Below are 11,156 nucleotides of genomic sequence, written 5' to 3'. Positions count from 1 at the left end.
AGTGTCACTTGAAATATTATATGTAATAGTTTTTAAAATGATAATATAAAAATCTATTTGATCTGAATATTCTGTTACATACTCAGATTATTTCTTGGAATGTATACGTTTACCTCAATAAATTGCTAATTTATATGTTTTTAAAGAAATCTTTGTGTTGTGTTTTTATAATGTTTAGACTGCCTTCAAATAGAGAAATCACATTATCTTTAAAAAATCGGGGACTTGCCAGGTGGTGGCGGCACAAGCCTTTAACCCCAGCACTCAGAAGGCAAAGACAGGAGGATCTCTGTGAGTTTGAGGCCAGCCTGGTCTACAGAATGAGTTCCAGAACAGGCTCCAAAGCTATGGAGAAAACTTGTATCAAAACTACCCCCCCCCAAAAAAAAAAACCAGGGACTTAAGGATACAACTTAACTAGTAAAGTACTTGCCCACCCAGCATGAACAAGGCCCTAAATTGGATCTGAGCACAAAAAAGAAAACAATCATAAATTAAGCAATTGTATGATATATAAAATTCAATAAAAATGAAATAGCTACAGGTGGCAAGTGAGAGGAAAAATTCTTCCCTGGACCTTACGGCTTTGCTAACAGGAAATAGGATTAGCACACAAAATCCACCAAGTGGAGCAAGTTTTAGGGTAGTGAACAACACCTGGCTAGGGAGCTTGCGTAATAGCAAATGGCCACTACCTCTTGACATGTCCATAAGTAACTCCATGGATGCACAGAACCTAGACAACAGTCGCTTATTGGATTCTGATGTGGTGAATGCCTCGGCCCACCTTCCTCCATCAGAAAGCTCAGCTGCCTGCCTCACTGAGCCTTTGTCTGCTTAGTGGCATACCTTTTCTGAACCCACACAGACTTTCTTTACTTCACTGTTAACCTCATTTATGATTTCTTGGTTTACAAATCTCAATATAAACACATTTCTTATTACCATTAATATAAAACAGACAACAGCCAAACCCTTAAATCCCTGCCTCCTGCCAGGTACCAGGATAAAAGGTTGCATCTATCACAGTTAATCCCAGCATGAGTACATTTTTTTTTTATTTTTAAATGTATACATTCTTTTCTGGTCCCTTCTGAAAAATAAAACATGGTCTCCAAGTTGAAATTCAAGTCTACCTGCCTCCAGGTCTATTCTTAACTTTACAATTGTCACTGAAAGATAGAGATGGAAAAATCTCAAAACATTTTAATATAGAAAATACATATAAAGTTGAAATCACAGACTCTAAGACCATACAACAACTTAGATAAGGTAGAGCAAGGTACACGCTCCCATTTAACTAGAGTCCTGTCTCCCTTGTCTGCCATCTCCATACATTGCACAGATCTCCTTATCAGGGTCTGTCATGATATAACACACCTTAAAATCTAAGGAGCTGTCCTTCCAGCTAGCATGTGGGTCCCTCAAGAAAGCAGACTCTAGTATGTCCACCTTCTTATGCTAGACCCACAGCCAAGAGCCTGAGCAAAGGGACCCCTATAAGTATTTGCTGAATGAAGAGTGAAAACTTAGGTCGTCACAGTATAACACAAATCAGCTCTTGGTGAATATAGAGAATTTGGAGGACATTACACTGATGTGCCATTGTCTTAAGGAAAAATAGAAAAGAATGCAAAAGGAACATTTGGAGGTCTTCTAAATAATGCAATGAGTAGTCACAGAGTGACAAACAGATAGGCATGGGCCCTGGCTCTGTGGCAGGAAAAACAGACATCACACAAGCAATGCTGTTTTACAAAAGGAAAACTTGAGGCCTCAAAGACCCTATCCTGGTTACACTAACAAAAGTGGGATCCAAGTAATCTGGGAAGGGCATCATCTAGACTTCCTGGAGAAAGAGAGACTTTGGCCAAGATATGGAAGATATGTGAGAGTTAACCAGGCCAGGCTAGAAAGAGCATTCCAGGCAGAGGAAATAGCATATTCAAAGCTCTCCAATAATAATAGTAGTAGTAGTGGTGGTGGTGGTAAGTTATTGTATAGCTTTCATAATTCTTGAAGGTGCTATGCAGGCTGTTGGGAGAGAAAACTCACCAACTGTACCACTCAGTACTAATCTAATAGACAAGATATGCCCATTAATGCACAGTAGAATGGAAGTTATGGAGAAACCAACTGCTTTCTGATTGGATCTGAAGTCTGATCCACAGAAAGAAATTCATGCCTGGTACTCTCAACCTTGCCAAAAGCCCCATGGCTCAGCAGGTCATAGTTCTTAGGGAGGAACCTACTACTGCTATTTTACTAAATTGTTATGTTAACAAATTGGCTTTTAACATTTACAATACATTCATAGATTAATGATGTTCTCAACCTTCACCAAAAAACCTCCTGAAATTAATGAAAAGACTTATAACTGGTCAAAGTACTGAGAATAAATGGTAGTTGAGTGCTCAACCTTAAATGGGACATCTACATTAATACCACCTTCATCCTAAGGCTCAGAGAACATTGTGGAAGAGCTGTGGATTGGAGGAGAGTGCTGGGAAACACTGAACACAACATGGCTGCAGCACTCATGAACACACTACAGTTATAGTTCTCCACACAAGACCTGCACACGATCAAGTCAAACCCAGAAGATCAGTCAATATTCCAGCAGCAACATTGAATGGACTCAATGGGTTACAAAAAGACAGCAGGAGAGAACATGAACCTGGGAAGGGGACATGTTTTTGGGAAGGAAGTTATTGGGCATAAATATGATCTACGTGTATATACATATATGAAACTGTCAAAAAAAGAACTATAAGGTTTCTTTAAACATACGAAAATAAATATTGAAAATGTCATTAAGTCGAGTACCTGAAGAGCAAGAAGGGAAGTTGAGAAGGGCTGAAAAGGAAAAGTGTTGCCCAGGCCATCAAGAACATTTGAAGGCATATTCAGAAAACTCCAATCTTTCTCACATGTGGTGAGAAGATGGATTTGAAATAATAAAATTGCATATAAGATTTACATTTTAGTGTTTACTCAAGTTGCAATTTGGAGAATGGATTAAAAATGCTACTGGAATGCTCGCTTCAGCAGCACATACACTAAAATTGGAACGATACAGAGAAGATTAGCATGGCCCCTGTGCAAGGATGACATGCAAATTCATGAAGGGTTCCATATTTAATATGAACAAAGGAGTCAAGACCATGATGGGGAAACCCACAGAATCAGCTGACCCAAGCTAGTGAGACATCACTGACTCAGGACTGACAAATGGGGAACCTGCATAAGACCGAGCTAGACTCCCTTAATATAGGTGACAATGGTGTGACTGGGACAATATATGAGGCCACTGGCAGTGGGTCCAAGATCGAACTCTAATGCACAAACTGACTTAGTGGAGCCCATTCTATATGGAGAGATACCTTGCTCAGCCTAAATATAGGGGTGTGTGGGGGGTAGAGAGGTGCCTTGGTCCTGTCTCAAGGAGATAATAGGACAGACTTAGACTTCCTAGGGAAGACCTTACCCTCTCCCAGGAGCAGACAGGAGATGGGAGGGGTAGGGGGAGTGGGAGAAGAAAGAGGGTGAATTGGAATGTAAAAAATAGATTAATTAAAAAAATTGTTAACCCCCCCCCAAAAAAAAGCTGCTAGAAGAGAATGCTAGGGGGACTTTCCAAAGGATTTTATTAGGGTCTGAGGAACAAATGGCAGTGTTCTGGTTCATTGTGGGGATAATAGCCAGCAAGTGTAAGACTGGCCAGTTCAGTTACGTGGAATTTCAGAAGACACTTGGTGACTCACAAGGAGAGAGGGACTTGGGGTTGAATAGAGAAGTAAACACATGGAGGGCTTGGGATCTGAACACATTTGTTTAAACACGTCTCTGAGCAGCTGTAACATGTCCGCTTCTCTCCTCAGGCCTGGGAGTACAGAGATGATGAGACAAACATCTCTGTTCACGAAGAACTTAAAAATGAATACTGAACCATGCACTAAACATGTGTTACAGTTATGGATTGAATTGTGGCCCCCAAAAGATGTGTTAAAGTCCTGATTCCCTTTGGTTTTGGTTTTGGTTTTTTGAGACAGGGTTTCTCTGTGTAGCTTTGGAGCCTGTCCTAGAACTTGCTCTGTAGACCAGGCTGGCCTCGAACTCACAGAGATCCTCCTACCTCTGCCATCCATGTGCTGGGATTAAAGGCAGACACCACCAATGCCCATCTTGGAAATGGGCTCTTTACATATGTAATCAAAACAGGATGAGGTAATTACAGTGGGTCTTATAAGACCAGAGGGCCAGGTGGTGGGAATATGGGCCTACCTTTTTGGTTTTTGCTTGTTTTACCTTTGTGAAAGGGTATTTATTGCTCTTTAACCTAGGGGCCTTGGACTTGCTGTGAATCACAGGTTAACAATCCTCCTGGGGCGGGAGATGTCTATGAGTATAGATTTGAATGTGTACACCCATGTGCGTCTTTTTGTGATGGGGAGGCCAGAAGTTGGTGTCTGATGTCAAGTATCTTCCTCTTATTCTTTGACAGGGGGTGTCTCACCGAACACGGAACTCATTGGTTCAGTGAGATTAATCAGCCACAGTCCCAGCACTAGTTTTATACAAGCACACCACCATATCCCCAAATCTGCATGTGTCTCATTAGGTTTTATTGCTGTGAAGAGACAGACAAAACAGTTAATTGGGGCTGCCTTACAGTTTCAGAGGTTTAGTTCATTATTGTCATGGCAGGAAGAATGGTGGCAGGCAGGCAGACATGGTGCTGGAGAAGGAATGGAGAGTTCTAAATCTGGATCCACAGGCAGCAGGAAGGGACTGTCACACTTAAGACCCCTAATGATACACTTCACCCAACAAAGTCAAACCTACTCCACAAAGCCACACCTTCTAATAGGACCTTCCCCTATGAGCCTATGGGGCCAGTTTCATTCAAACTACCACAACGTGGGTGCTGCACATCTAAACTCAGGTCTTCATGCTTGCATGGCAAGCACTTTACCATTTCGTATGGAGTCAGCTCCATAGCACCACAACACATGTTTTCATTTATAAATGTTGAGAGATATTCAATTTTTTCTGGTAATGTGGGGTCAAGAGAATGGGCTCCAGAGGTCAGAGGAAATAATCTAGAAGATATCCAATTTCTTAAAGCAGGTTCAAGCAAAAATAGAACAATGCTGGTGAAGCAAGCAAGCAAGAAAATAACAACAAAATCCCTGCTGGCAGATGGGCCCCAGAACTTCCAGATGTGGCGATGTGATATCAGGGTGTCAAGTTTAACTTGCCATCTATTTCCTCATAAAACTTCCACAAGACTAATTCACCAGCACAAAGCAAATAGCTGCCAGACGTGTGTCAAACCAACTCTCAATAATAGAGGGTAGTTTATACTTATGCTTGAGGGAAAAAGTGTACAAGGGATGTTTAAAAATGAGTCAAAAATGAGACCTCAAGAAGTGACCACATGTCCCAGAACATCTGGGATCTGTAGTTCCTGTGGTCTGTTTAGAATGGACACAGTGCGTATTATATTTTGGTGCTGAAGGAAAGGTTATTCCTAAATGCTAAAGCTTGGTAACAGAGTCTGGATTGGTGTTGCACCTTTATTCCCAGCACTGGGAGACAGAGGTAGAAGGATGTCTGTGAGTTGAAGGCAGCCTAGTCTACAACTGGAGGTCCAGGGCAGTCAGGGCTGTTACCCAGAGAAACTCCATCTCAAAAACAAAACAGAAGATTGGTAACATTTATACTATGAACATGAAAATGTGTGAGAGAGAATGCTGATGGGGAGAGAGCAGCACAGATTCCACTCAAATAACAACTTCAAAAGCTTCTGGTGGCTTCCGGAAGGGAAGAAACAGGTAAGCTGATTCTGAAGCAAATCTAAAGATATTTCCAAAAGCCATCTGGAAACTATTTTATAAGCATCAGATATACTTTTCAGATAAAAAGAGTTTAGAGTTACCCTACACAGGGGATTTTACTCACAGGCCAGGTTGCCAACTAAAAAGCCCAATGTGGGGCAGCTGCCCCTACCTACATTTGTTGGTGAAAAGTGTTAGAGACCCCAGTGTCAATCCTCTTACTGCTCACCTGCAGGGTCCTGTTGGTTATTCTTCACCCTTTGTCTCCAGATAAAATACTAGGATTAGTTTGTCAACACCCACAAAATTACTTCCTTGAATTTTGATTGAGATTGTATTGAATCTATAGATGAAGATAATAAGATAGCATTATGGCATCTTCCTATTTATGAAAATGATATGACTTTGTATGTCTTTAATTCTTTATTGATAACTTTTACTTTAGTTTTTTTTTTTAGCTTGTCTTACATAGATATTTACATGCTTTTGATAGATTTAAACCTTTTTTGTTTTTGTTTGTCTTCTTGGGTGATAATATAAATAACATGTCTTTAATTTCAAATTTTACTAGCTCACTGATAGTAAATACTACTACCTTGCAATTAAAATTTTTTGGTCCAGCCGGGTTCAGCCAGGTGTGGTGCACACAACTGAACCTCCAGAACTCAGGAGGCTGAGATCAGAGGATTGAGAATTTGAAACAAGTCTTGGTTATAGGTTTTAGACTACCTTAGCTTATTTGGTGAACCTGGGTAATCATCCATTTTTAAGGTACATCTCATTGTTTTCAACTCTCATTCAAATTTCAGAATATTCTAAGCCACTTGGGATATTGGAAGAGCCCCCAACCCAAGAAATCTGAAAAACATAATAAACATCTAAAACACACACACACACACACACACACACACACACACACACACACACACACCAGTACCAGGAGGTCAAACACAATGGTTCATCCATAATTTTATAAAGTTCAAGAAATACAGGTCCTGTGTGTATATACTCTAGAGTTTAGTTAATACTTTTAAATGGACAGTCAATAAAGCTGGACATATAAGGAGGCAGACATCAAAAATAAAGAGCAGCAACTGGCCATTTGAGGAGACAAAATACACTGAACTAACAAGACATAGAAAAGAGAGAGCAGCAAAGAGAGAGCTGACATACAGAAAGAATCTTCATGCTTTAGAAGGAAATCATCTAAAAAACAAAATCAAAATCAAAAATAAACTTTTATCAGCTTGTTTTAGATTTCTTAACAATGAAGCAAGAATACTGGAATTCTCTAAATTAGGTTGAGGTAGAAAGAACCACCCTAAAAGTAAATGGTACCATTCCATGGACTATGATGCTAAAGAAAATGGAGAAAGCAAGCTGAGCACCAACATACATTTTCTTTTCTCCCAGCCTGCAGATACAATGGGATGTGGGCAGCCAGAGCTACTCACCTGTCTCCACAACTTCCCCTCAATGCCTGATTGTGTTTAATCCCAGCACTCGGGAGGCAGAGGCAGGTGGATCTCTGTGAGTTTGAGGCCAGTCTGGTCTACAGAGCGAGTGCCAGGACAATACAGAGAAACCCTGACTTGAAAAACCAAAGGGTTTGGGGGAACAGTAGATGACTGACCATGGGGTGTCAGAGAGGAACAGAGACTATACTGAGAACTTAGCTAGTGACCATTTTAGTGTGATTTGTCTATTTGGTTGGTTGGTATTTTTTGGTTTGGTTTGGTTTTTTGAGACAGGGTTTCTCTGTGTAGCCCTGACTATCCTGGAATTCTCTCCATAGACCAGGCTAGCCTTGAACTCACAGAGATCTACCTGCCTCTGCCTATGCTGAGATTAAAGGCGTGCACCACCACCAGGCTTTATGTGTTATTTTACCAAAGAATCTAGCTGCATTCTGCCTGTGCACAGAGAACTTAATGAGGATGAATTAATGGACCAATTTTTTTGGTAGAGGAATTTTAAGACAGGATAGCAGCCTGGCAGTGCCGTGGCTATTACACATTCTTACCCATTTGATTCAGTTCTACAGTGAAAGAGCATTTAAAGGGCAGAAAGGCATTTAAAGAATGCAAACAATGTACGTTTTGGGGTGGGGGGAACTCAAGGGCTGCATCCTTACATGGCCTCAGGGACTTGACCTGACTAAGGCAGTGAGGATATGAAATGACAAGCTCACGGATAAGTATCCAGGAAACTGGGATCTGTGCCCGCCCAGGAAGGTTGGCATGTTTATTATGTACAGTTGAATAGGGAGGCAGAGTTATTGTATGTAGCTGACCAAGGAGGCAGGTCTAGCTGAGCTCAGGAAGAGCAGTCTCTGTAGGGGAGCAGTCTTCTGGCCGCAAACACCCATTGAGGAGAAAGCTATGATGGACATTTTCTTCACAAACTGTCAACATTTGCACATGACCTCCCTCTGAGCCTCAACTCCCTGGGTGGGGGGAGGCTTTACCATTTCCCCATGGGTCTCAGGCTCTGGTCTTCCACATGGCTGGCTAATGTCAACATTACACATTCACTCAGGACTGCACACACTCAGGGCTTCCTTAAGTTGCAGAGAAGGTGCATGTTGAAAAAGACTGTGAAAGTTAGAGAAATGTCTTGCTAGTCACTCGAGTTATAGGAAATGTGCCCTGAGGGTGAGACCTATCCATCAAAGTCTCCAACTTATAAAAATGCAAATCATTTGAGAGAGCGCGTAACTGAGAATGCCTTGCAGGAGTTCCCTGCTCTTGAAAAGCAACTGTCTAGGAAGGTGTTTTCTCAGAGTCAGCACGAAGAGTCTGCTGCATTTATGATCCAGAAAGGTCAGGCTCCATTTCCAGCTGGCAACAGAATGAGGCACCAGAATCCACATGCTGGTGCTTTTACAGTCTTGAAAAATACAAGACTGGGGGGGTCAGAGAGTCTTGCATAATAGCTCCACAGAATCACTGCGGCCAGACAATGTGTAGCAGGATTAGAGAAGCCAATAGGTTTAGTACATAAAGCTGTGAAGGCAAAGCCCAACTTACAAAGGAAACCCAAGGATGTTAAGGATGCCAGAACCTTGGGATGTTCATTAAGGAAAGTGGCATGCACAGTAGATCTGGTTCAAGAGAAAGACTATGTGTGCTGTGGAGGGACACAGCTACCTAGGTCCTTTGAACACCAAATTATTCCACCACGCACTCCAGATCTGCAGGGCACAGTTCAGTAGGATTTGGTGTTTGTCCTGCTAAGTTTTGGCCTGTATTTGGTCTACTCTTTCCTTATTACATCCCCATTCCTCTCTTTAGAAATGGGGATGTTTATTCTGCATCATATTTTGGAAGCATGTGACCTGGTTTTTATTTTCAGGGCCTCACCATTAATAGCCTGTGTCTCAGACCAGACTGTGCACTTTCTTTTGAACAGTGTTGGTGAAAGGGGTAAATTAATAAAGGGACCATACCCTCATTCAGCCCTCTGCTTTAGCAGTCATGCCAGGCTACAGAAAAGACATATGAGCCTCTGACTCAGCACATGACACAAGGAAACTCCAGATCCCTGGCCTCCTGGGGCCTAGGGCCAAAATTGAACACAAAGGAAACTCCAGACCACTCCCCTAGTCTCCTAGATACTTGGTCCCTGGGAACTGTTTGGCCCAACACAACCCAGTAGCCAGTGTTGGTTTAGACTTTGAGACTCTGACCCCAAGTTGTTTATTTTAAGCATATTTAAGCACAGCACAATTTGGTGAAAACTATTTTAGTGATAATTAACTCAATCCTGTATGCACAACAAAGTATACAATCTCCTTGAGAAAGAAAGCAAGCTAAATCCAGATCAAACAAGAATATAGAGAGTGTCATTATAAAATCCATTGAGATAAAGTCTATAGAAGAAAATCAGGTTTACTGTTGGCTAAGAAAAACAAGTTTACGATAAATGATCTGGGGGAAGGTCTGGTCCTAGAAAAGTCTCTAGCCATACAGATAACACAAAGGTTCTCAGGCTAGAAAGTAATCCACTCCAGCTTTCTGGGTGGAAAATAGGTTTTCCTTCCATCCCTTCACTTGAAGAAATAAGTCTATGTTTTTGTTTTGTTTTGATTTGATTTTTTAAGAGAGGGTTTGTCTGTGTAGCTTTGGAGGCTGTCCTAGAACTCACTCTGTAGACCTGGCTGTCCGGGAACTCACCGTGATCTGTTGCTTCTGCCTCCTGAGCACTGGTATTAAAGGCTTGTGCCACCAAGCCTGGCTGAAAAACAAGCCTATGCTTAACATTCCAGGTTCCCCTAAAGCATGTCTGTGAGCACAAAGACCTTTTGCTTCAGGAAATCAGAGCAGGAACTTGGGTCAGGAACCTACAGGCAGGAGCTGATCCAGAGATCATGGCGGGGTGCTGCAAGGCTCAGTCTCTTTCTTATAGCACCAAGGACCACCATCCCAAACCCCACTCACAGTGGGTTGAGCCCTCCCACACCAATCGGTAATTAAGAAAATGGACTGCAGACCTGTGATGGGAGATGCCATTATGTATATACGTTTCTCATACTGGTTAATAATAAAGCACTGTTGGCCAATAGGAAAGGAAGATAGGAGGGACTAGGAGACAAGGAGGAAATAGGAAGTGGTAAGGAGGAGTCAAGATGGAGAGTCTGAAGAAAGCAGTATGCCGCCGGCTCCCTGGTAAGAGAAATACATAGATCAGCAGAAATGGGTTAATAATTAAAGGCAGAGCTAGCCGATAAGTAACAAGTAACCGGGCCAACAGCATTGTGTCAAATACAGAGTCTCTGTGCATTATTTGGGGCTGGTGCGGCAGCAGGACAAGACCAGCGGCGGCAGGCGGAAAAACCGTACTCGTTACAGACCTGTTTACATACCAATCTTGGGGAGGTATTTTCTTCACATGAGAGTTACTCTTCCCAAATGACTCTAGCTTGTATTAAAACTATCCCAGTTAATTGAGGAAGGCAGACTCACCCTAAATGTGGGTAGTACCATTTTTTTTTTCATGGGTTGTGGTGCTGGACTGATCAAAAAGGAGAAAGCTAGCTGAGCACAGACATCCATGCTCTCTATTCCCTGCCTGCAGATATAATATGATCAGCATCCTATATTCCTGCCACCAGATTTTCCCACCATGATGAACTGTTCTTACAATCTGTAAACCAAATTACACCATTTCTTCCTTACATTGATTTTTGTCAGGCATTTTGTCCCAGTGACATGCAAAATAGCTAATAACAAATGATAAGCTGGTAATTCATGTGACAATGCTGTATAGGCAATAATGTAACATAAAAATAGGAGCTATTGTCTGGAGTATTCTACG

General features: G+C 41.8%; 1 non-coding gene across 1 annotated transcript; it reads left to right on the top strand.

The window, feature by feature from the left end:
- Positions 1–3,035: 3,035 nt before the first annotated feature.
- LOC127235904 (U6 spliceosomal RNA) lies at positions 3,036–3,142 on the top strand. Its single transcript, XR_007835743.1, has one exon. It is a non-coding gene; the product is annotated as a U6 spliceosomal RNA (small nuclear RNA).
- Positions 3,143–11,156: the final 8,014 nt, after the last annotated feature.

Source organism: Phodopus roborovskii, unplaced genomic scaffold, assembly GCF_943737965.1.
Source record: "Phodopus roborovskii unplaced genomic scaffold, PHOROB, whole genome shotgun sequence".
NCBI lineage: Eukaryota > Metazoa > Chordata > Mammalia > Rodentia > Cricetidae > Phodopus > Phodopus roborovskii.
Note: the sequence above shows the minus strand (reverse complement) of the source record. Positions and strands in the feature narration are given on the sequence as shown.